Below are 27,916 nucleotides of genomic sequence, written 5' to 3'. Positions count from 1 at the left end.
TGTAGTTTTCCATTTTACTTTGCAATTTTCCATGTTTTACTTTTATGCACACAAGGTGTTTGTGAAAATGCCAACCTAAAGTTTTGAGTAGATTTTCATACCTTGGCTTAAGATTTGAGTTCCTAGGATACTAGAGTCTTAATGTCCGACATTTAGTGGTAATTCTTAGGGAGTTAGTTGACTCTTGTTTCCATTAAAGCTAGCCTTTTATAAACTAGTTTGGTAAGTTGGTTGGGATTTATGGATTAAGGTCAATTATGCTTGCTTGACTTACTCCTCGATGGTTGGGGTTAACTAAGCGAGATTAACTCATGATAATTGCCATAGTTGTGGTTATGGCAATGATAGGATTCCTTGGATCTTCTTATTCCCAAGTCAAGGCTCTTTTACATATCTTTGCATTTTCACTAGTTTTGATCTCATATTCTCTTTACTTGCATTATTTACAATTTTGCTCATTCCTTAGTTCTTTGATTACTTAGTTTCTTTAATCTTTCGTTCTTTAATTCAAAACCCCTTTTTGCCTCCACAACTGAAAGAGAAACACTTTGATTGCATCCTAGGGAGAATGACCCGAGGTTGAAAGACTCTCGGTTTATATGTTTTGAATTTGAAAATAATAAACTTTGATGTTGAGAGTTAGTTGTTGACTTAGCTATACCTACAATGAAGTGATCTTATTTTGAGAAATTTTAGATCAACACTAGCTTATCGCATCAGGCTTCATTGTTCTCTTCTCTTTTAGAGCAATAGTTGGTACATAAGCCTCCTTCTTTTCTATCTCCTCCTCTCTAGAGTGTGCTTTAGCATGATGGCCTTGCATTCTTCTCTTGGATTTATCACTATATCACATGGAAAAGTGTTGGATAGCTTCTCTGTGAGTTGTTGGACAATTTGTCCAATTTGTATTTCTAGGTTTCTAATGGAGGCACCCTAATTTTGGAAGTTGACTCTTGTCTCCTTCATGAAGCTTCCAATGTGTTGTATGAAGATAGAGGTGGATTGGGCTAGTTTTTCAAATGTGGTTTCAATAGAAGAAAATTTAGTTTCAAGAGAAAAAAGTCTTTGGTGAATTGTGTCACTCCACTATTACTTGATCACTTCACTCACTAAAATATCAAGCAATTTGTCAACCCATTCCAATTAAAGGACTTCTTTGTGGATATTTTTTTTCTTGTTTAGAGACAAGCAATAACTTAAGTTTTGTGTTGTGATGTATGAGTATCTTTAGTTATTTTCTTAGTTGATATGGCTTCACTGTTTCTTTCTCTTTTGGAGCAATAGTTGGTGCATGAGCCTCCTTATTTTCTATCTCCTCCTCTCCAATGTGTGCTTCATGGATTATGGCTTCTTTACCCACGGTTTTCCCACTTCTCAGAATGATGGCCTTACATTCATCTCTGGGATTTATCATTGTATTTTGGGTGACAAATTTCCAATCTCAACACTTTTGCATTTCATTTTAGGTCTTTTAGGATTTTTACTTGCATTTTTTTATTTTCTTGCATATATATACACAATAAGCTTAGCCAAAATAATGAAATTTTTCAAGATTTCTATCTATAAGGAACCTCAATTGATTCGAGTGAAAACTTTTCATTGAACTTGCTTGAATTATATATATATTGTGGAATATGTTTTGAGCTAAGAACACATAACCTAGTGAGTTTTGAGCCTAATGGTGTGGTTACATCTTATAACCACTTATTTTCCGTCTTGTGTGCAATAGTTCTCTTTCTATAATTGTAATCTTTGATTTGTTTGATTCTTTATGTCCATTATTTTGTGTATTCATGCATTTATATGATTGAGGCCATCATTTCATTTAGCTCACTTACCCCAAATAGCCTTACCTTTTATCTTCCATTGTTAGCCAACTTTGAGACTACGATTGACCCACTTTTTTCTAAATTTAGCACATTACAAGCCTTGAAGCAGAAAATAATAAAAGTCCTTATTTGGATCTTTGATTGGCTTAGGCTAGAGTGTGAGTATCATTCAAGTGTGGAAAACTTGGGACATTGGTCGAGAAAAAGGGTAGTTTTATATTTTTGTTGAAAATTTTGGGAATTGGGTACATGCTCATGTGTAATGAATGTAAAACCTTATGCATTGATGTTCTTGTATATAGTTTTAAAGAAAGAAAAAAATGAGAAAAAGAAAAGAAAAAAATACAAATAGAAAGAAAAGAAAAAAATAGAAAAAAGAAATAAAAAGGGGACAAAATGCCCTAAAGTAAAGTTCAATAAAGATCAATGCATATGAGTTGTGATCAAGAAAAGAATGCATGAGCATGTGAAAAAGTGAAGAATGGGTAGTTAGGTTTGTTTAGAATTGTATAGGTTGCTTATCAAAGATTCAAATTTCAAGCTTACTTGACCAAATATGCATCCTACCTTGACCCTAGCCCCATTACAACCTAAAGAAAAGACCTCATGATACTTGTATGCATGCATGAAATATATGTTGATTGTTAGAAGAAAAATAAATCGTGGAAAGCATGATTAGGGGAGAATTGAGTGAATCAACCGTAAACACTTGAGCGAATAGAGTGCAAACACATCCGGTGAGGGTTCGATTGCTCAATTACATGTTTTCACCTATGATCATCTCTTTTCATGCAAGTTTGTAAAAGTATTTAATAACTCAATTAAATTGTGGATTAGACTTGCTAGTCCTTAGCCCTTGGAGATTGATTTATTTTGACCAAGCAATTGTATTCATGTAGATAGTTGCATAGTTGCATATAGGTAGATTGCATTTAGATTAGTTTACATTGAATAAATGTTGATACCCTTTGTTCTCTCTTGGTTTAAGCAAGAGGACATGCTTGGTTTAAGTGTGGGGAGGTTGATAAACCCCATATTTAGGGTTTATCTTGAGCTTGATTTAGGGGGTTTCATTGCCTTTTACCTACATTTATTCAATGAAATAGCATGGTTTCATGATTGTCTCCTAATTTGTGCTTAAGTGTGAAAACATACTTTCTAGGACCTTAATTAGCTAAATTTAATTCACCTTTGATTCCACTAGATGCCTTGATTTGTTCGTTAAGTGATTTCAGGTTGAAAAGGCTAGGAGTGAATTAAAGGAGTGAAGAGGAAAGCATGCAAAGTGGAGAAATCATGGAAAAGCAAAGATTTGGGATGCTGAGACCCACGCGCACGCGCAGCAGACGCGCACGCGTGGATTGTGACGTCGCATGGCAATGCGTACGCGCACATGTCGCATACGTGTGGATGGAAAAATGTCAAGCGACGCATGCGCGTGACGTACGCGTACGCGTCGATGTCCGCACGTGACTCACTTAAAGGCAATACACTGGGGGTGAATTCTGGGCTTCCCAGGCCCAAATCCTACTCACCTCTGATGCTATTTAACCCAAGGAATGAAGAGGAATCAACACACTACTTCATATTTTAGTTTTAGTATAGTTTTTGGAGGGAAAATTAGTTTCTAGAGAGAGAAGCTCTCAGTTCTCTCTAGGATTAGGATTAGGTTAGATCTAGATTAGAATTTCTTAGTTCTAGGTTAATTTCATGCTTTGATTTACTTTTCCTTTTGCAATTCTTCTTCCTCTACATCTCCTCTCTCTGGTTTAGCCTTTAACTCTTATAATTCTCTACTTTTATGTTGATGCATTTTTGTTTCTTCTATTTTCATTTCAATGCAATTTATGACTCATGTTCTTTTATTGTTGAATTGCTTAGTTCATTTTACTTCCCTTCTATGCCTTCTAAGTGTTTGATGAAATGCTTAGTTGGATTTTAGTATAGAATTTTATGCTCTTGGCTTGTGAAGGTAACTTAGAAACTCTTGAGTTACTAATGTCCAAGTAATTGATGATTGGGAGCCATTAACTCTAGGTCTCACTAATTGAATTGGTGGAGAGCTTGGACTTATGGACTTGGATTGGTATAGCTCACTTGACTTTCCTTTACTATTAGTTAGGGGATGACTTAGTGGGATTGATCCTTGCCAATTCTCATGTTGTGGTTAGTGATAGGGATAGAGATCCTTGAACACCAAACCTTGCCAAGACCTTTGTTAGTTGTTAGTTTATTTTCATTGCCATTTACATTTCATGTCTCTTATCCCAAAAACCCCAAAACATACCTCATAACCAATAACAAGAACACTTTATTGTAATTCCTAGGGAGAACGACCTGAGATTCCAATACTTCGGTTTATAAATTTAGGGGTTTTTTTAGTGACAAACAAATTTTTGTATGAAAGGATTAGTGTTGGTTTAGAAACTATACTTCGACGAGATTTCATTTGTGAATTCTATACCATCAATTATCCGCTCATCAAAATGGCGCCGTTGCCGGGGAATTGCAATGGTGTTATGTTATTGGTTATTGTATATATGTGAATATTGTAAATCGCTTGATTTTTGGATTGCTTGTTAGTTTTAGCTAGTTTTAGGATTTTTCTTCATTATTTCTTATTAGCCTTCACTACAAGAAAAACACCCATTCAGGTACACTTGAAAAGTGTAGCCAAAAGTGAAAAAAATGATGCCTTAGGCTATGGCTACGCTTTCTGGGCTACGGCTACACTTTTTGAAGTGATTCCTATTCGGCCGTTGCCTATTCTCAAAGGCTACGCTTTCCTACACCAAGGGCTACGCTTTTAGCATTTGGGAATAGGGTGCGCTTTTCAAGTGATGCTGTCCAGGACCAAAGGCTACGCTTTTCAGCTTTCATTTTTGTCAGAATAGGCTACGCTTTTCAACGCTACTGCATCACCAATAAAGCGTAGCCACATTGTATACCATGGCTACTTTTTATAAGTGTAGCCTTAGTCCCCTGTTTTTTTTTTTTTGTATACTATAGCTACTGTATATAAGTGTAGCCTTAGGTCTCTTTTATATATATATATATATATATATATATATATATATATATATATATATATATATATATAAGCCCGGCAGCTTCTCCAACTTTTTCAATAAAGGGAAGAAACACCTTTGGCTTCCGTCTCGGTAGGTGTATTCTTATACATTTTCCCAAAAGAACATTCATTCATCTCCCGGAGCTGGAGACAGGGGCCCGCTATTCCTTCAGAAACCGGGAATCCGCAAGGAAGGAAAACTGGTGCGCGTAGAAACGAGAAGTAGACCGAAAGGCCCTCAACCCCCACAGCAGAATCTAAAGTCTCGTCCTGCTCGAGCCATTAAGGAGGGAGAGGAGTGGCTCCTTATGGGGAACGAAGGGTCTAAGGTTGGAGCTACTGATAGTTACTAACTTTCACGTGTATATATATATATATATATATATATATATTAATACAACATAATAGTTAATAAAATGATTACATGTATAATAATTCTGCATTTTTATTTAAATGAGTTGAATATTATAAAATAAAAATAAATACATAATTATACTTATAATACACTTATAATAATTATACTTATAAATGCCTCGTAAGAGAAGTGGCGAATTACTATACAAAGTTACGAGCTTCAAGAAATTCAAAGAAATAATACACTTATAATAAATTTCAAATCAGTATATTCTTCTATAAATATCACCATGTTAAGGACATTTTTGTTTGGGGAGGGGACTATAAGCCAACTTATTCAACTATTGAGTTACTAACTTCAGTCAGCTCTTGGTCAGGGCTCCTCGCCAATATAGACACTTCCAGTCTTGCATCATTGTTGTCAGCTAGTTCAGCTTCAAAATCTTCATCAAAAGCAACTGACAGAGGTGATTTCAAATTCAGAATGATATATTGAAATTGATATTATAAAGCAAAAGATAGATAGCCAGGTAAATCAATTATACAGCAAAATAATTAAATTTTGTACCAGAACCATAGAGAGACAGCAGCTTTAGCTCCTTTAGCTAAAACTTTATAATCCTAGGATTTAAGAGCCACAACCCTGTTAAGTGCAGTGCAGCCAGACGAATTGTACGAGGACTCTTTGTTCCTTCCTCAAGAAGATTTTGAACAAACTATTTGCCAAGCATTAAAAATAATAGTCACTAGTTTTATGAAATAACATAGCAAAAGATCAGAAAGCTTGTTGAAGAGAATACAAACCCATTTCAAGGGTCCGGGTGCATTGCCTATTTGGTGCATTATTTCATCATTAAAAAACACAGGATGCAAAACAGATGACAAAAGAGCAGCAGTGGAAGAAATTCTTCTCTTGTTGCAGCTTATATGCAGTATCCAAGTGGACCGGACCAAATTCCATATCGACTGATAAAAGATAGAAAGTCATTAGATCAGTGAACACTACTGGTAAGATGCAGAGAAAATAAGCTCGCAATAAAAATATGTGTCACTCCAATAAGCCATTATGAAGCAGAAATTGTATGCTTTCATGCCGGTTAAAAAACAAAACAAAACCAAGTTCAAAGTAATGCAATGAAACACAACATGTCACATTTATCAGCCACATATATACAAGGCTAGTAGGGGGTTAGTGTAGGATCATGCCCAAGGCCCTATGGGCAATCAAGCATTTGGCATCAGATTGTAAGGAATCCCACATTTGGCATGGTGATTGTTAATTAACTTATATTTCAATGCAAGCTGATGTTCTTATCATTCAATACCAATGTTCAATATTTTACTAAGACGGCATCAGATTACATGGCTACTGGTGCGCAGAAATTGTGATTACACTTTAATTATGTAAAATTCATCGCTCTTTCTTTCCCTGGTAATGGCACCAAAAACATGATGCCAATACCATGGTTCACAACTTCGCACAACTAACCAGCAAGTGTACTGGGTCGTCCAAGTAATACCTTACGTGAGTAAGGGTCGAATCCCACGGAGATTGTTGGTATGAAGCAAGCTATGGTCACCTTGTAAATCTCAGTCAGGCGGATATAAAATAGTAATGGGGTTTTCGAAAATAATTAATAAAATAGTGATAGAAATACTTATGTAAATCATTGGTGAGAATTTCAGATCAGCGAATAGAGATGCTTTCGTTCCTCTGAACCTCTGCTTTCCTGCTATCTTCATCCAATCAGTCTTACTCCTTTCCATGGCTGGCTTTATGTAATGCATCACCATTGTCAATGGCTACTTTCGGTCTTCTCTCGGAAAAACGATCCAAATGCCCTGTCACGGCACGGCTAATCGTCTGGAGGCATCACCCTTGTCAATGGTTTACATCTTATCCTCTCAGTGAAAATGGTCAACGCACCCTGTCACGGCACGGCTATTCATCTGTCGGTTCTCGATCATGCTGGAATAGGATTTACTATCCTTTTGCGTTCTGTCACTACGCCCAGCAATCGCGAGTTTGGAGCTCGTCACAGTCATTCAATCATTGAATCCTACTCGGAATACCACAGACAAGGTTTAGACTTTCCGGATTCTCTTGAATGCCGCCATCATTTTAGCTTACACCACGAAGATTCTGATTAAGAGATCTAAGAGATACTCATTCAGTCAAAGGTAGAACGGAAGTGGTTGTCAGGCACGCGTTCATAGGGAATGATGATGATTGTCACGTTCATCACATTCAGGTTGAAGAGCGAATGAATATCTTAGAAGCGAAATAAGATGAATTGAATAGAAAACAGTAGTACTTTGCATTAATCTTTGAGGAACAACAGAGCTCCACTCCTTAATCTATGGAGTGTAGAAACTCTACCGTTAAAAATACATAAGTGAAAGGTCCAGGCATGGCCGAATGGCCAGCCCCTCTGATCTAAGAACAAGGCGTCCAAAGATGATCAAAGGATCAAAAGATAATCCAAAGATTCAAATATGTCTAATACAATAGTAAAAGGTCCTATTTATAATAAACTAGTCACTAGGGTTTACAGAAATAAGTAATTGATGCATAAATCCACTTCCGGGGCCCACTTGGTGTGTGCTTGGGCTGAGCTTGAGTGTTGCACGTGTAGAAGTCCTTCTTGGAGTTGAACGCCAGTATTTGTGCCAGTTTGGGCGTTCAACTCTGGTTTTGGATCCTTTTCTGGCGTTGGACGCCAGAATTGGGCAGAGAGCTGGCGTTGAACGCCGGTTTGCGTCATCTATTCTTGGTCAAAGTATGGAGTATTATATATTGATGGAAAGCCCTGGATGTCTACTTTCCAACGCAATTGAAAGCGCGCCATTTCGAGTTCTGTAGCTCCAGAAAATCCACTTTGAGTGCAGGGAGGTTAGAATCCAACAGCATCAGCAGTCCTTCTTCAACCTCTGAATCTGATTTTTGCTCAAGTCCCTCAATTTCAGCCAGAAAATACCTGAAATCACAGAAAAACACACAAACTCATAGTAAAGTCCAGAAATGTGAATTTAACATAAAAACTAATGAAAACATCCCTAAAAGTAACTAGATCCTACTAAAAACATACTAAAAACCATGTCAAAAAGCGTATAAATTATCCGCTCATCAGCTACACACATTGGCCATCTAAGATAAAAACCAAGAGATATGCCATCAATATAATATAAACAACATGAGTGTCATGCTCATGAATCCTTCATGCCTTCAGTGACATGCTTATGCATCATTCATGCCTTCAATTTCAAGCCAAAAGACTTTTGCATGAGGAGTCTATGCGAGAGATGCATCTGCTTAGGCTTTAAGAAAAGTCAGTTCTTGATATCCTCACACAAGCTAAGACTGGAGTTCCATGAGATCCCAAACCACGCAAATGAAAAGGCGGTGTGAAAAAAAGGGAAACAGTGGGAAAAAACACAGAAACAGAAAGAGGAAAACAAAAAACACAATAACTGGAAATCTCACAAACTAGTCACGGCTATCGTCGGGGAAAATCTCACAGCAGAAATAAAAAATGGTAATAACAACAAGGTGGTCTACAAGACTTGCAAGCGAAAAGGCAAAAACATCGACATACAATCCACTTTGGTTACATATAATGCACACAAACAATCCTATATACAACAGGCTTAGTTGGACCAAATAAATATAAAATAGAAGAATCTATTGCCAATATCTGACCTGCGATATTGTCGCACAGTTACAATCAATAGTGGCACTGATTAGCACCTGACATGTTACGTAAGTGAATAAATTTGAGTATCAAAATCGTTTAAGGTGGAGTTAATGTCAAAAATAAAAACCAGACAAATTGATAAACATAAGGACACTATTCTATTCTTTATCAGAAGGTAAGATAAACATAGAAAATCACTAATCTAACAATACTCACTAATCTGTTAAACCCATATTTCACAAATGGATGCTGGTCCACCAGATGAGTAAGAATTGACTGTGAGAGAGAGTAATCCAGCCGGCGAATTAGTAGCGGAAGGTAGATCAGATTGGAGAAAAGATGCAGGAGAAGATGGAAGGACAATGAATAGCATTACAATGGTGGTTGAAGGATTTGGTGCCACAGTAGCAGCTAGACCTACTGGTGCAACAGGTTCAGGAACAAGGATAGCATGACCAATCCGCTTATTGCTTTTATGAGTAGATCCAAAACACCAATACAGGCTCCACCAGCTTCCCCAATCTGCAGTTAGTGAAGAAACAATTCTAAATCAAATGTAGAAGCAGGACCAAAACATTAAACATCTTCCACTAGAATTTTTCTAAGTTTCTAATGTCTTGATCTATTGTAATTTTCCTATGAATTGAGTATGAAATCTATTAACTTATTATGCCAAACATATTACAAATATAAAGGCATTTCACAAGTCATCAAAACATCAATAAGCACCTCAATTCTCAAATAAATTTTTGCTTTACTTTTTAGATAGTATATAAAGAGGAACATTATTATACACCAGATGTGTAAAAAAAATGAATAGCTTCAAGAAAACTATCTCCTTCAGCCTTGAAAGGAAAAAAGGAATTATCAGCCAATGATGGTGCTACCATCAATAGCAAGCAGTAACAGAGTTCATTGAATATAATCATCATATCAAATCTTCTTTAAAATGTTCTTTCTTATTCTGACTACTTAATAACTAGTTAAGAAAACAATTAAGCATCTAAATGTCTGATATATAATTGAATCCATCTTCATCAACAACAGCATGCATGTCATCAAATCAGAATTCACAAACCCATATTTCACAGATTAAAACCCCTAAAATCGGAGCCCTAAACCTCTGAAATTTCAGAACCAAATAGAAATCAATACATACATATTCAATAATGTGAGCACAGAGAAGACGATGATGAGAAGAACGGCAAAGAAGAGCGATGGTCAGTGCAGCAACAGCGACGGTGACTGGTGGTGAGTGGTTACTGGGTGGCGACGTTCAGCAGCGACAGTGAGAATGGCGAAGGTGAGGGTTGCTTGATCGAATCAAAAGGGGAAGGACGACGAGAAGCGCAGAGATGACGATGGTGAGGGCGGCGCAGCGACGATCAGTGCAGGAGGGCAAAGAGGAGCGACGATCAGTGGCGATAGTGAGTGGTGAGTGGTGAGTGTGCGGCGATGTGGTGAGTGGTGAGTGGTTTCTTTGTGATGGTGAGCTTTGGAGGGTTTCTTCGTGATGGTGAGAGGGTTTTTGATTGATGAAGGGGATAAAGGATTTCTAAGTGATGAAGGGTTTCTGAGAGGGTTACTTCGCAGGGGATAAAGGCGTTGTGAGTGATGAGTTTTGGAGGGAATGGACAAAATTTTCACCAAGTGTGAGTTTGCTTTCATGAAAAAGAGAAAAAAAATTTATCAAGTGTCAAGCTTTTGACTCTATATACATTAGGCATCACTTTTGAAGTGCACCCAAAACTTAATAAATAGGCTATCCTCTAAAATCGCTCTCTTTGATACAAAAAGTGGACCCATAGATATCAAACATACGGCTACACTTTATAAGTGATTTCTATAATACCTAAGGCTACACTTTTCAAATGATGCCGAAATTGTGTTTCCTTTTCTCTTACAAAAAGACAACATTAAGAAAAGCGTAGCCTATTCTAGGAATAGGCTATGCTTTTCAAATGTAGCTTAAAAAAAGTGTGGCTGAATGGGTGTTTTTCTTGTAGTGCTTTGTTTATTATTTTCTCTTTTCATCATGAATTCTCACTTTGGCTATGAGTTTGGTTCTAACTATGTTGTAAGGAATAAAGACTACAATAAGGATGTGTATCAAGGATGGGATAATCAAAGGTGGGAGGAGCCATATACATATGATAAATCTTCATGGCAACAACCTCCACCAATAGACTATGAACAAGAGCCATTCTTTGATGCATATTAATCCAATGGCTATGGTGAATCTCTTTGTGACTTTCAAGAACCACCACCATATACTTACGAGTCATATCCTCAACATGAACCCCAACCATACTCACAAGCCCCCTACCACCAAGCACCTCCATATGACCCTAATCTATATCCATCCTACCAACCACCTTTTGAACCATATGAGCCATACATGGGACTACCATTCCAATATCAGTACTCCCAAGAACCACCTCAATACACACCACCATACCCTTACCAAGAAGAACTACCTTCCTATTATAAACCCTTTCTCCAAGACAATGAACCCCCTTATCCACTCCCATCCCCAATGGATGAAATCCTTGGCCTTATACTTCAAGGGCAAGGTGAAATACAAAGGGAGAAACTAGAATTTGTGGCTATCTTGACCAAGGTAGTAAGCACTTTGGCCTCCCAATGCTTGAGCACTCAAAGCACTCCCATGGTTACATGTGGATAATTAATTGAAAAGCATAGCATGAAGGAGAGATTGAAAACTCCGGTGAAAAATGAGGAATGTTATTTTGTACTAGAGCAATTAGAGGAGCCTATGATCATTGAAGAAGAGGAAGAAGTGGTTGAAGACTTAGGAGATGCGGAACCTCCTTGGGAACCTAGAGTCGAAGAGGACCTCTCCAAATCGATTGAATTGGATGTTGAGGAGGAGAGTGCACAACCTCCAAAACAATTTTTGAATAAAGACTTGAAAGGAGTGGAGCAAGAATTGAGTTCCCTTAATGATGAAGACCATGCATCCAATCGTCTTGGTGGTGAATCCTTTGCAAATGAAGAACCTTCTCCCAATGAGATAGAAAGCAATGTGGAGGTAGATTTCTCTCAACCCCCCATTTATGATTTGAGCGATGGAGAAGAGTTAGATGAAATTGATGAACAAAGGATTGAAAGTGAATAAGTTTGTGAAGAGGTAGAGGTAGTTAAGGAAGAACATAAGGGAGTAGAGCTTGCAAGGACATTGGAGATACCTCTCCCCAAGCCATCACCATCCATTCTTTCATTCAAGTGGGTAAATTCCTTATACTTAAGCTTTATAATTCCCCTTGAATATGGTTTGCTTAAGACGGATGGTCAACTTAGAAATATTTGTCGCCTTAAAAGCAAAAGGGAGATGGTTAGTGGTTAGCATTGTAAGGGTTGGTATAGAGCTAGATCGCTTAGGTCTAGGAGAATGTTTGGTCACTTCATTGAGAATTTATCATGTCTACCACCCACATGGATCAATGATAGTCAACTTAAAGATGGGTGTGAAAACAAAGTATGGGATCCCGGATTACAAAAAGAGGATCAACTTTGGAAGCCCCAAGCTTGTGAAGAACTCCATTAAAACTTGGCCCAATCCATGAGAAATCTTGGGGCACAATGGAGAACCAAGCATTGGTGGGAGTTCCAAGATGAATTTAAGCACAAGCTACCTTGAGAGGAGCTCCCCATAAGTCCAACTTAAGGACAGTAAACAAAAGTGCTAGGTGGGAGACACCCCACCATAGTAAAATCTTTCATTTTCTCTTTTTGTACATATTGGTAATTAGTTTAATTTCATGTTTTGTTGAGTTTGTTGAGTTTAATTGATAGTTTAGTGTGTTCAATAATGTTTTAAGGTGTTTTGGTAGCTGTTCGGAGGTTTGGAATGCTTGGATTGGTGCAAAAACATAGAAAAATTTTGAAAAACAGAGCACCATCCACGCGTACGCGTACTGCACGCGTGCGTGTGCATCAAGCATTTTTACCCCTCCATGCACACGTGCCATGTACGCGTACGCGTGGATTGCAAGATTTAACCTCCCAGCCATTTTCCCGAGAGTTGCGCCTATACTGCGCCAGCACTATGCCTGAGGCACAACCCAACCCGCGCGTACGCGTGCTGGACGCGTACGCGTCACTCTCGAAATAAGCCATTCGACGCGGACGTGCTATGTACACGTACGCGTCACGTCCATTGCACCAACATCCACGCGCGCGCCATGCACGCGTACGCGTGGTTGCCCTTCTTTCACTCCATTTCTTTTCTTCTCCTTTTTCCATTTCTTTCATTCTCCTTTCTTCTTCCCTTTTCCTACCCCTCATCCAACATTTCCAAACACCATTGATAACCATTTATTTTAGTTAGTTAATTAGTTAGTTAGTTAGTTGATTGGTTAGTTTTAGTTTAGTTTTCATTTCATTTTCTCTTTTTTATTATAAGTGTTGGATTATTTATTTAGTTTCCCATATATTGTTGCTTATTACTAATTGAATGCTATCTTAGCATAATTATTTTTGGATATTCATTGTTGAATCCCTTGATTGAGGTTATATTTTGCTACTTGGTTTTAAGATCTTCATACTTAATCTTGAGAATACCAAGTGATGAGAATCGCCTTCGAGCTTGTAACTTTTCTTGAATTGCATGATTTGGCCACCATGTAATTTCAATCCTTTTCCTCGATTAGGCAATTTCTTGATGGTTGATGTTGTGCATTTCCCTTAATGCATTGTGTTTGATGATTATATGCATCCATATGTTTTTGGCTTGAATGCTCTCATGCTTCTTTAATGCTTGTTTTACCTTACAAGTTTATTTAAAGCATTTCAAGCACACTGAATGAGTAAAGTGCATGCTTCTTTTGTGACATCGCTTTTTAAGCTAATGTGTATTCTAAAAGGCGCCTAATTTAGGTCTCACATTCCTATTTTCAATAATGTCACACTAATTCACTCACTCATTTCTAGTGAATTACCTCATTCCAACAATGTACGCTTCCTTGCTTTTGTGTTTTCTCATCTTATGGTCTTATTTTATACTTTTCATGAACGATGCACTGCAAGCAAAAATGGAAGCCGAAGAAAGAACATGCAGCAACCGGTTGACCTACCAGATGAAGGTAGCAATCTGGCGAGTTGCCGTACCCCCTTGCTCATCTTTGAATGCACCGAGGACAGTGCAAACTTTTAAGTGTGGGGAGGTCGTCCAATCGGTCGGCGATTTTGGGTGACCAATTTCCAATCTCAACACTTTTGCATTTTATTTTAGGTCTTTTAGGATTTTTACTTGCATTTTTTATTTTTTTTTTGCATATATATACACAATAAGCTTAGCCAAAATAATAAAATTTTTCAAGATTTCTATCTATAGGGAACCTCAATTGATTTGATTGAAAACTTTTCATTGAACTTGCTTGAATTATATATATATTAGGGAACATGTTTTGAGCTAAGAACACACAACCTAGTGAGTTTTGAGCCTAATAGTGTGGTTACATCTTATAACAACTTATTTTCCTTCTTGTGTGCAATAGTTCTCTTTCTATGATTGTAATCTTTGATTTGTTTGATTCTTTATGTCCATTATTTTATGTATTCATGCATTTATATGATTGAGGCCTTCATTTCATTTAGCTCACTTATCCCAAATAGTCTTACCTTTTATCTTCCATTGTTATCCAACTTTGAGCCTACGATTGACCCACTTTTTTTCTAAATTTAGCACATTACGAGCCATGAAGCAGAAAACAATAAAAGTCCTTATTTGGATCTTTGATTGGCTTAGGCTAGAGTGTGAGTATCATTCAAGTGTGGAAAACTTGGGACATTGGTCGAGAAAAAAGGTAGTTTTGTATTTTTGTTGAAAATTTTGGGAATTGGGTACATGCTCATGTGTAATGAATGTAAATTCTTATGCATTGATGTTCTTGTATATAGTTTGAAAGAAAGAAAAAAAATGAGAAAAAGAAAAGAAAAGAAAAAGAAAAACATACAAATAGAAAGTAAAGAAAAAAAATAGAAAAAAGAAAGAAAAAAAAAGAAAGAAATAAAAAGGGGACAAAATGCCCCAAAGTAAAGTTCAGTAAAGATCAATGCATATGAGTTGTGATCAAGAAAAGAATGCATAAGCATGTGAAAAAGTGAAGAATGGGTAGTTAGGTTTGTTTAGAATTGTATAGGTTGCTATATAGATTAGGTGGGAAGTCTAAGCTTATCAAAGATTCGAATTTCAAGCTCACTTGACCAAATATGCATCCTACCTTGATCCCAGACCCATACAACCTAAAGAAAAGACCTCATGATACTTGTATGCATGCATGAAATATATGTTGATTGTTAGAAGAAAAATAAATTGTGGAAAGCATGATTAGGGGAGAATTGAGTGAATCAACCGTAAACACTTGAGCGAATAGAGTGCAAACACATCCGGTGAGGGTTCGATTTCTCAATTACATGTTTTCACCTATGATCATCTCTTTTCATGCAAGTTTGTAAAAGTATTTAATAACTCAATTAAATTGTGGATTAGACTTGCTAGTCCTTAGCCCATGTGCATATATGCTTCTTGAAGATTGATTTATTTTGACCAAGCAATTGCATTCATGTAGATAGTTGCATAGTTGCATATAGGTAGATTGCATTTAGATTAGTTTACATTGAATAAATATTGATACCCTTTGTTCTCTCTTGGTTTAAGCATGAGGACATGCTTGGTTTAAGTGTGGGGAGGTTGATAAACCCCATATTTAGGGTTTATCTTGTGCTTGATTTAGGGGGTTTTATCGCCTTTTACCCACATTTATTTAATGAAATAGCAGGGTTTCATGATTGTCTCCTAATTTGTGCTTAAGTGTGAAAACATGCTTTCTAGGTCCTTAATTAGCTAAATTTAATTCACCTTTGATTCCACTAGATGCCTTGATTTGTTCGTTAGGTGATTTCAGGTTGAAAAGGCTAGGAATGAATCAAAGGAGTGAAGAGGAAAGCATGCAAAGTGGAGAAATCATGGAAAAGCAAGGATTTGGGATGCTGAGACCTACCCGCACGCGCACATGACGCGTATGCATGGATGAAAAAATGTCAAGCGACGCGTACGCATGACGTACGCGTACGCGTCGATGTCCGCATGTGACTCACTTAAAGGCGATACCCTGGGGGCGAATTCTGGGCTTCCCAGGCCCAAATCCAACTCACCTCTGATGCTATTTAACCCAAGGAATGAAGAGGAATAAACACACTACTTCATTTTTAGTTTTAGTCTAGTTTTTGGAGGGAAAGTTAGTTTTTAGAGAGAGAAGCTCTCACTTCTCTCTAGGATTAGGATTAGGTTAGATCTAGATTAGAATTTCTTAGATCTAGGTTAATTTCATGCTTTGATTTACTTTTCCTTTTGCAATTCTTCTTCCTCTACATCTCCTCTCTCTAGTTTAGCATTTAATTATTGTAATTCTCTACTTTTATGTTGATGCATTTTTGTTTCTTCTATTTTCATTTCAATGCAATTTATGATTCATGTTCTTTTATTGTTGAATTGCTTAGTTCATTTTACTTCCCTTCTATGCCTTCTAAGTGTTTGACGAAATGCTTAGTTGGATTTTAGTATAGAATTTTATGCTCTTGGCTTGTGAAGGTAACTTAGAAACTCTTGAGTTACTAATGTCCAAGTAATTGATGATTGGGAGCCATTAAATCTAGGTCTCACTAATTGAGTTGGGGGAGAGCTAGGACTTATGGACTTGGATTGGTATAGCTCACTTGACTTTCCTTTACTATTAGTTTGGGGATGACTTAGTGGGATTGATCCTTGCCAATTCTCATGTTGTGGTTAGTGATAGGGATAGAGATCCTTGACCACCAAACCTTGCCAAGACCTTTGTTAGTTGTTAGTTTATTTTCATTGCCATTTATATTTCATGTCTCTTATCGCAAAAATCCCAAAACATACCTCATAACCAATAACAAGAACACTTTATTGTAATTCCTAGGGAGAACAACCCGAGGTTCCAATACTTCGGTTTATAAATTTAGGGGTTTATTTTAGTGACAAACAAATTTTTGTATGAAAGAATTAGTGTTGGTTTAGAAGCTATACTTCGACGAGATTTCATATGTGAATTTTATACCATCAATTTTTCGCTCATCAGTATACGTAGAAAATAGTTGAAAATGAGCAGGAATAAGGATGAAAAGGAGCAAGCAACCATAGCACTAAAGAGCAACGAGATTTTAGAAGAAAGTTAGTAAAGAACAAAGAAAAAGAGAAGAACAAGAAAGCCAATATTGAAGGAGCACTTCCAGTGAATTTTAGTGGGTTGCTGATGAGCGGATAATTTATACGTTTTTTGGTATTGTTTTAGGTAGTTTTTAACAGGATCTAGCTACTTTTTAGTATATTTTTATTAGTTTTGAAGCAAAATTCACATTTCTAGACTTTACTATGAGTTTGTGTGTTTTTCTGTGATTTCAGGTATTTTCTGGCTGAAATTGAGGGACCTGAGCAAAAATCTGATTTAGAGGCTGAAAAAGGACTGCTGATGCTGTTGGATTCTGACCTCCCTGCACTCGAAATGGATTTTATGGAGCTACAAAAACCCAATTGGCGCGCTTTCAATTGCGTTGGAAAGTAGACATTCTGGGATTTCCAGCAATATATAATAGTCCATACTTTGCCCAAGTTTTGATAACGCAAACTGGCGTTTGAACGCCCACTTTCTACGCTATTCTGGCGTTAAACGCCAGAACTGGCATAAAAGCTGGAGTTAAACGCCAAAACTGGTACCAAAGCTGGCATTTAACTCCAAGAAGAGTCTCTACACGTGAAAGCTTCAATGCTCAGCCGAAGCACATACCAAGTGGGCCCCGGAAGTGGATTTCTACACTATCTGCTCTTAGTTACTCATTTTCTATAAACCCTAGTGACTAGTTTAGTATAAAAACTACTTTTAGTGATTTATTTTTTATCTTTCATCTTTAGATCATTTTTGGAATCTATTTTTTCATCTTTGATCACGTTTTGGGGGCTGGCCATTCGGCCATGCCTGGACTATTATCACTTATGTATTTTCAACGGTGGAGTTTCTACACCCCATAGATTAAGGTGTGGAGCTCTGCTGTTGCTCGTGAATTAATATAAAGTACTATTATTTTTCTATTCAATTCAAGCTTATTCTTATTCTAAGATATTAATTCGTACACAAGAACATGATGAACGTGATGATCAAGTGACACTCATCACCATTCTCACTTATGAACGCATGCCTGACAAACACTTTCGTTCTACATGAAAACACGCTTGAATGCATATCTCTTGGATTCTTGGTCCATGCGTTTGATTGTCTCTCCTGACAACAGAGCCTTCAATTCCTTGAGATCATAGTCTTCGTGGTATAAGCTAGAATCAATTAGCAGCATTTTTGAGATCCGAAAAGTCTAAACCTTGTCTATGGTATTCTGAGTAGGATCTGGGATGGGATGACTATGATGAGCTTCAAACTCGCGAGTGTTGGGCGTAGTGACAGACGCAAAAGGATCAATGGATCCTATTCATACATAAGTGAGAATCGACAGATGATTAGCCGTGCGGTAACAGCACATTTGGACCATTTTCACTGAGAGGACGGATGGTAGCCATTGACAACGGTGATCCCCCAACATACAGCTTGTCATGGAAAGGAGTATGAATGATTGAATGAAAACAGTAGGAAAGCAGAGACTCAGAAGCAACAAGCATCTCCATACGCTTATCTAAAATCCCACCAATGAATTACATAAGTATTTCTATCTTATTTTATATTTTATTTATATTTTAATCTGCCTGACTGAGATTTACAAGATGACCATAGCTTGATTCAAGCCGACAATCTCCGTGGGATCGACCCTTACTCACGTAAGGTATTACTTGGACGACCCAGTGCACTTGCTAGTTAGTTGTGCAGAGTTGTGAAAAAGAGTTGAGATTACGATTGTGCGTACCAAGTTTTTGGTGCCGTTTCAGAGATCACAATTTCGTGCACCAAGTTTTTAGCGCCGTTGCTGGGGATTGTTCGAGTTTGGACAACTGACGGTTCATCTTGTTGCTCAGATTAGGTAATTTTATTTTAATTTTAAGCTTTTTGTTTTTATTATTTTTTATTTTCAAAAAAAATGTTTCAAAAAAATAAATTATTCTATGTTCTTCAGAATTTTTAAGAATGAATTCTAGATTTTCATGATGATTTATTGAAGTTTGGCTGGCTGTGAAGCCATGTCTAATCTTTTGGACTGAGGTTTCAACTTATCATCATAAAACCTTGTTGATTTCTATCAATCTTGCTGTTGAATGTAATGATTTGCTAAAGCTTGGCTGGCCATTGGCCATGTCTAGTATTTTGGAACGGAGCTTTCACTGAAAGCGTGGCTGGCTAGTAAGTCATGTCTAGTTCCTGGACCGGAGTTTTAGACTAACATTGCATGATTCCTAGAATTCTCATTAAGAATTTAGAATTCCTTTTTTTCTAAAAAAAATTTTCAAAAACAAATTTATAAAACCATAAAAAAACCAAAAATATTTTGGGTATCTTGTTTGAGTCTAGTGTCAATTTTTAAGATTGGTGTCAATTGCATGTCTTTATTCTTGCATTTTTCGAAAGTGTGTTCTTGTGTTCTTCATTGATCTTCAAGTTGTTCTTGATGATTCTCTTGGGTCTGATCTTTAAATTCTCGTGTTTTGTGTCTTTTGTTGTTTCTCATGTGCATTTTCAATTTGATAGTGTCTCTCATATGAAAATTTCTAAGTTTGGTGTCTTGCATGCATTGTTTATCTGATCTTAGTTTTCCATGATTAGTTTCATTTTGTTGTTTTTCATCATTAAAAATTCAAAAAAATTTTCAAAATTATGTCTTTTCAAGTTAATAATACAGAGAATTGAAGATTCAGAGGAAGGAAAACTAGCGTTTAAACGCCAGCCAGGGTACCTGGCTGGGCGTTAAACGCCCAAAAGGGTAGTATTTTGGGCGTTAAACGCCAGAATGGATACCATTCTGGGCGTTTAATGCCAGGATGGCACAGGAGGGGAGATTTTGTTTTTTTAATTCAAATCTTTTTCAAATTATATCTTTTTCAAAATCATATCCTTTTCAAAATCAAATCCTTTCCATTTTCTCTCACTATTTTCGAAAATCCTTGCTACAATTAATGATTTGATTAAAAAATTTTAAGTTTTTACTTGCCTATTAAGAAAGGTTCAATATTTGAATTTTAGAATCATATCTTTTAATTTCTTGTTAATCAAGCAATCAACTTTGATTTCAAAAATCAAATCTTTTTAATCTCCAATTCAAATCCTTTTCAAAATAAATTTCAATCATATCTTTTTCAAAAATCAATTTCAAAATCTTTTCTAACTTTTTATCGTTTCAAAATTTATTTTCAAATATTTTCAAATTAACTACTTGACTTTTTGTTTGATTTTAAAAGTTTTCTATTTCAATCATATCTTTTTCAAAACCACCTAACTATTTTTCTCTCTAATTTTCGAATTCGAACCACTTTCTCACTTTTAATTTTCGAAAACCATCATCAATTTTTTCAAAATTCTTTTTAATTATTTTAAAACTTTTTTAATTTTGTTTTCAAAAATTCTTTTCCGTCTTCACCTTACTCTATTTAAGGACTAACACTCCTCCTCAATTAGCAATTCGGACTCTCTCCTTCTTCATAAGTTTGAATTCTCCTCTCTACCTCATCTTTCCATTCTTCTTTTCCTCTGACACATTAAGGAATCTCTATACTATGACATAGAGGATTCCATACTTTCTTTGTCTTCTTCTCTATCATATAAGCAAGAACAAAGATAAAGGCATTCTCGTTGAAGCTGATCCTGAACCTGAAAGGACCTTGAAGAGAAAGCTAAGAGAAGCTAAAGCACAACTCTCTGGAGAGGACATAACAAAAATTTTCAAAAAGGAAGCAGAAAAAACAAACATGGCCGAACCCAACAACAATGGTGGAGATGCAAGGAAGATGCTTGGTGACTTTATTGCACCCTCTTCTGACTTCTGTGGAAGGAGCATCTCAATTCCTGCAATTGGAACAAACAACTTTGAGCTTAAGCCTCAATTAGTTTCTCTAATGCAGCAGAATTGCAAGTATCATGGACTTCCATTGGAAGATTCATCAGTTTTTAGCTGAGTTCTTGCAAATCTGTGACACTGTTAAGACTCATGGGGTTAACCCTGAGGTCTACAAACTTATGCTTTTCCCTTTTGCTGTAAGAGACAGAGCTAGGACATGGTTGGACTCACAACCTAAAGAAAGCTTGAACTCTTGGGAAAAGCTGGTCAATGCCTTCTTGGCAAAGTTCTTTCCACCTCAAAAATTGAGTAAGCTTAGAGTGGAAATCCAAACCTTCAGACAGAAGGAAGGCGAATCCCTCTATGAAGCTTGGGAAAGATACAAGCAATTGATCAGAAGGTGTCCTTCTAGCATGCTTTCAGAATGGAGCATCATATGCATATTCTATGATGGTCTATCTGAATTGTCTAAGATGTCATTGGACAACTCTGATGGTGGATCTCTTCATCTGAAGAAGACACCTGAAGAAGCCCAGGAACTCATTGAAATGGTTGCAAATAACCAATTTATGTACACTTCTAAAAGGAATCTTGTGAATAATGGGACAACTCAGAAGAAAGGAGTTCTTGAGATTGATACTCTGAATGCCATATTGGCTCAGGACAAAATATTAACTCAGCAAGTCAATATGATTTCTCAGAGTCTATCTGGAATGCAAGCTGCAACAGGCAGTACTAAAGAAGCATCTTCTGAAGAAGAAGCTTATGATCCTGAGAACCCTGCAATGGCAGAGGTGAATTACATGGGAGAACCCTATGGAAACACATATAATCCTTCATGGAGAAATCATCCTAACCTCTCATGGAAGGATCAACAGAAGCCTAATCAAGGCTTCAATAATAATAATAATAGTGGAAGAAACAGGTTTAGCAATAACAAACCTTTTATATCAACTTCTCAGCAACACACAGAGAATTTCGAACAGAGCCATTTTGGCCAGGCAACCATAGTCTCTGATCTATCCAAGATTGCACTAAGTTTCATGAATGAAACAAGGTCCTCCATTAGAAATTTGGAGGCATAGGTGGGTCAGTTGAGTAAGAAGATTACTGAAACTCCTCCCAATACTCTCCCAAGAGAGAGTGCAAGGCCATAACCATGACCAACATGGCCGAACCTGGAGAGAGTGAGGAGGACGTGAGTCCCAATGAGAAAAGCTTCATGGGACGTCCTCTGGATAGAAAGGAGTTTCCCTTTGAGGAACCAAAGGAATCTGAGGCTCATACAGAGACCATAGAGATTCCATTGAACTTCCTTCTGCCATTCATGAGCTCTGATGAATATTCTTCCTCTGAAAAGGATGGAGACATCACTGAAGAGCAAGTTGCTAAATATCTAGGAGCAATCATGAAGCTAAATACAAAGTTATTTGGTACTGAGACTTGGGAGGATGAGCCCCCTTGTTCACTAATGAACTGAATGCATTAATGAGACAGACATTACCTGAGAAGAAACCGGATCCCAGAAAATTCTACATACCTTGTACCATAGGCACCATGATCTTTGAGAAGGCTCTATGTGACCTGGGGTCAGGGATAAACCTCATGTCATTCTCTGTAATGGAGAAACTGGGAATCTTTGAGGTACAAGCTGCAAGAATCTCACTAGAGATGGCAGACAAATCAATGAAATAGGCTTATGGACTAGTAGAGGATGTGCTAGTGAAGGTTGAAGGCCTTTACACCCCAGCTGATTTCATAATCCTAGACACTGGGAAGGATGAGGATGAATCCATCATCCTTGGCAGACCCTTCTTAGCCACAGTAAAAGCTGTGATTGATTTTGACAGAGGAGAGTTGGTCCTTAAGTTGAATGAGGACTACCTTGTATTCAAGACTCAAGGTTCTCCTTCTGTGACCATGGAGAGGAAGCATGAAAAGCTTCTCTCAATACAGAGTCAAACAAAACCCCCACATTCAAACTCTAAGTTTGGTGTTGGGAGGCCACAACCAAACTTTAAGTTTGATGTTGAGAGGCCACAACCAAACTCTAAGTTTAGTGTTGAGAGGCTCCAACCCTGCTCTGATTATCTGTGAGGCTCCATGAGAGCTCACTGTCATGCTATTGACATTAAAAAGGCGCTTATTGGGAGGCAACCCAATGTTATTTAATTATATCTATTTATTTTCCATTGTTATTTTATGTTTTCTTTAGGTTGATGATCATGTGAGGTCACAAAAACAACTGAAAAATCAAAAACAGAATGAAAAATAACATTAAAAATAGCTCACCCTGGAGGAAGAGCTTACTGGCGTTTAAACGCCAGTAAGAGTAGCAGAATGGGCGTTAAACGCCAAGTCTGGCACTATTCTGGGCGTTTAACGCCAGAAATAGGCACCAGACTGGTGTTTAACGCCAGAAATAGGCACCAGACTAGCGTTTAACGCCAGAACAGGGCACCAAGTTGGCGTTAAACGCCAAGAAAGGGAGAAAAGCTGGCGTTAAACGCCAGAAACAAGCAGTAATCTGGTGTTTAACGCCAGAATTGCACTCTAAGGGCGTCTTGCACACCTAAATGGAGCAGGGATGTTAAAGTCCTTGACCCCTCAGGATCTGTGGACCCCACAGGATCCCCACCTACCCCATCTCTTTTTCTCTCCTCTTCACACCTTTCTATAACACTCTTCCCTAAATACCCTTCACCAATCACCCCATTCACTTTTCCCCAAAACACCACCTACCTTCAAATTCAAAACTCTTTTTCCCTTCCAAACCCAACCCCAAATACACGAACCAAGCCTCCCTCCACCCCTATATATACCCCTCATAACTCCATCAATTTCACACATCACAAACACCTTATACCTCCTTGGCTGAACTCACCCTCACCCTCCATCTCCTCCATTTTCTTCTTCTTCTCCTTCATTCTTTCTTCTTTGCTCGAGGACTAGCAAACACTTTAAGTTTGGTGTGGTAAAATCATTGCTTTTTATTTTTCCATAACCATTTATGGCACCTAAGGCCGGAGAAACCTCTAGAAAGAAGAAAGGGAAGGCAAAAGCTTCCACCTCTGAGTCATGGAAGATGTAGAGAAACATCTCAAAGGTCCATCAAGACCACTTCTATAAAGTTGTGGCCAAGAAGAAGGTGATCCCTGAGGTCCCTTTCAAGCTCAAAAGGAGTGAGTATCCAGAGATCCGATATGAGATTAGAAGAAGAGGATGGGAAGTTCTCTCCAATCCTATTCAACAAGTCGGAATCTTAATGGTTCAAGAGTTCTATGCAAATGCATGGATCACTAGGAACCATGATCAAAGTATGAACCCGAATCCAAAGAATTGGCTTACAATGGTTCGGGGAAAATACTTAGATTTCAGTCCGAAAAATGTAAAGTTGGCGTTCAACTTGCCAATGATGCAAGAAAATGCACGCCCCTACACTAGAAGGGTCAACTTTGATCAAAGGTTGGATCAAGTCCTCACGGACATATGTGTGGAAGGAGCTCAATGGAAAAGTGACTCAAGAGGTAAACCGGTTCAATTGAGAAGACCAGACCTTAAGCCTGTGGCTAGAGGATGGTTGGAGTTCATCCAACGCTCTATCATTCCTACTAGAAACTGATCTGAAGTAACTGTGGATTGAGCCATCATGATCCATAGTATCATGATTAGGGAGGAAGTGGAAGTTCATGAGATTATACCTCAATAACTCTACAAGGTGGCTGACAAGTCTTCCACTTTGGCAAGGTTAGCCTTTCCTCACCTCATTTGTCACCTCTGCAATTCGGCTGGGATTGTCATAGAGGGAGACATCCTCATTGAAGAGGACAAGCCCATCACTAAAAAGAGGATGGAGCATACAAGAGAGCCCACTCATGGACCTCAACAAGAGCATGAAGAAATTCCTCATCATGAAATCCCTGAGATGCCTCAAGGGATGCATTTCCCCACCACAAAACTAATGGGAGCAAATCAACACTTCCTTAGGAGAATTAAGTTCCAACATGGGACAACTAAGGGTAGAGTACCAAGAGCATTCTATCCTCCACCATGAAATTAAAGAAGATCAAAGAGGTATGAGGGAGGAGCAACAAAGGCAAGGAAGAGACATTGAGGTGCTAAAGCATTCCATAAGATCTTCAAGAGGAAGAATGTAACGACCCAATTTTCAGTACGCCTAGGACATACCAGAAACTGAGTGCTACCAATTTGTCATCCTATATATTATCTATTATTTATTATATGAGCCTGATTCGTTGTTAAAAGCGTAGTTAGTTAGCGAGGTACTTTACTTTTTTTTTTTTTTGAAAACATTTGGATTAATAGACGAAATCATTCATAATCAACTCACAGCTGATAACAGATAAAACAGTTATAAGCAACCACACATAAATACATCACAAGTAGCTAGCAACATTCAGTTATCCAGCCTTTATTAGAGTATAGACCTTTAGTTAGAACACCCCTAGGTATAGCTAGATAATAACTATATACATATACATACATACAACATCCCAGGTCCTGACCTGTTCAAGAGGTCCCTAAGCTGGCACCTAGGCGAGCCTAGCCTCTATACTCACCTAGTCCCTCTAAACTACTAAAGCGAGGGAAAGTACGTTCTAAGTCTTCACAACTCAAGTCAGGTGGAACGTCATCAAAAGATAGAACATCATCTGCTACTCCTCTGCACGATCAGACTTTTCCACAGGTCGTCTCTCTGGTACCTCATGAAGTATCCACAAAATAGAAATCTCGTACACAGGATTTAGGTTAAAGTGCGCATACGAAGGGGTGCAGACGTTGGCTGGTCTCACAGTATTTACATATAATCAAAGAACGATATTCACCCTAGACTCAGAAGACTATCTAGAGCAGAATTCTCTTCTTGCGAACGGTCATCAGCGAACTATGGTAAGGTACTCTTACTTCCATCTGAAGGGGAAAGGGAGAGAGAAGGGGCAAGAACTGGGGAGTTCTTAGTAGGGTCGGGTTTATTAGTTATGTTCATTAATTCTATGTTGTTTAGCAGACTATTGGCAGAATACAAGGAAGCAGTAATTAGAAAACACAGATAAGTAGAGAAGATAGAGAAAACAGATAGCAGAACACAAACAGAAGAATACAAGAAAATATCACAAGCGCAGAGAATGGAATACAAACAAGGAAAGCATACATTCATACCACAAACATAACAAAGGAAATGCACAACCAACTATGATGCATGTCTAGCCCTAGTGCAGGTAATGAGCTCATCTGTCGGTTACTAACCCGCTCCCGACGTTATCCAGCAACCTCTGTCTGGATAAGGATTTCCTATTGGCTATACCCCTGTGTACAGGAAATAACCCCTCTGCCACCACAGGGTCCACTGCACGTAGGAAATAACACATCTGCCACTGCATGGATGTACGCCGACACACCTTTTGTATACAGGAAATAACCCCTCTTCCACTACAGAAATGGAACAGGTGGTCACGGTACTTCTGTAGCAGGAAATAACCCCTCTGCCTTACAGAAATAAAATACGGATCTGTACCGTAGGAAAGCGTTCTCAGTGATCACACCATTATCTATCTGACTGCCTCACTGCAGCAGATGATCATACAAGTATATCTGGAGTTGCCTTAACGCAACAAATGAATAAACACATCTCTTGGGTTGCCTCAAGCAACAAATAAGTATCTCTTGGGTTGCCTCAAGCAACAAATCATCACATAATCATTCTCATTATCATCATTCATCATCATTCTCATTATTCATCATCATTTTCACATTCTTATGCAGTACCTCTTTCTTTCTCTGTTCAATCATACTGTACAAACTTTACATCTTTCACTTTTACAACATCTTAATTCAAACCATTTCTCTTTATCACATTACTCTTTTCTCTTTGTCTTTTTACTTTGCTCTGATTACTCTTTTCTCTGTATCCCTTTATTCTGCTCTGGTTACTCTATTCTCTGTGTTTCTTTACTCTGCTCTGATTTCTCTGTTTAACGTATGTATTTAAAGCTTATGTAAATTTCAGTATGATTAGTTAGCTTGCCCCAAGTATAGGTTCTTTAAGTCTATACTGAAACAGTTTAACCCTTTCATATAATACCTAAACCTATATGCAATTCAAGGACTAACTATGTTGCCCTAGTTCGTTCACTAGTCTCTGTCTATTTTTCTGTCATTAAAACTCTACAGACTTTTTCTTCGATTTTTATCTTTTCTTCAACTTTTTATCTTTTATTTATCTTTGCCTCACTAATATGTTTTTACCACTCCCTAAGCGTTTTATGAAGGTAATTATGAGATTCTGCGCTTAAAGTTGTCTTTCTAAAGCTTTTACAGAAAATTGCCTTTTTCGCATTATTTTATTATTTTTATTAAAATATTATTTTTAATTAAATATTATTATTTAATATTTTATTATTTTTTATTATTTTATCATTAAATTTTCGAAAATTAACTTACTTTTACTTTTAACCTTTAAAATTCACTTTTTAACACCCGTAACTTTTAATATTTCTACTTTTACCACCCTAACTTTCAGAAATTACCAAACAACCCCTTAAACACCAAAAATTTTACTTCCTTGCCCTTTTTAAGATCTAAGGCCTGTTCTTCATTGTTCTTCATCACACTCAAAGTGTTCTTCATGTTCTTCATAAATTCTTCAGATTCTTTCTCTGTTTTTACCCGTTTTTCAGTCTTTTCAGCAACCGATTTTTACTATAATTCATAATAAATTAGCAGCCACTAAAAACCCATATTTTCTACACAATTTCAACACAAATTGAACCTCAATTTAAGCTTAGGGTTTCGTTTTTCCAGCTGCCCCAAGAACATGAACTTTAAAGCTTGAATTTCATCGAATTTCATCAAAATTTCACCAAATTTTCACCAAGAATCAATCATATAAGCAACCAATTTTTAGCACAGCC

General features: G+C 37.4%; 1 non-coding gene across 1 annotated transcript; it reads right to left on the bottom strand.

Moving 5' to 3' along the window:
- Nucleotides 1–21,295: 21,295 nt before the first annotated feature.
- On the bottom strand, nucleotides 21,296–21,399 carry LOC148553554 (small nucleolar RNA R71). The gene has a single exon (XR_015892875.1). It is a non-coding gene; the product is annotated as a small nucleolar RNA R71 (small nucleolar RNA).
- Between the last annotated feature and the right edge of the window lie 6,517 nt (nucleotides 21,400–27,916).

This window comes from Arachis ipaensis, chromosome B7 (genome assembly GCF_059453495.1).
Source record: "Arachis ipaensis isolate K30076 ecotype BB chromosome B7, ASM5945349v1, whole genome shotgun sequence".
Classification (NCBI taxonomy): domain Eukaryota; kingdom Viridiplantae; phylum Streptophyta; class Magnoliopsida; order Fabales; family Fabaceae; genus Arachis; species Arachis ipaensis.
This window is presented reverse-complemented; position numbering and strand designations above follow the sequence as displayed.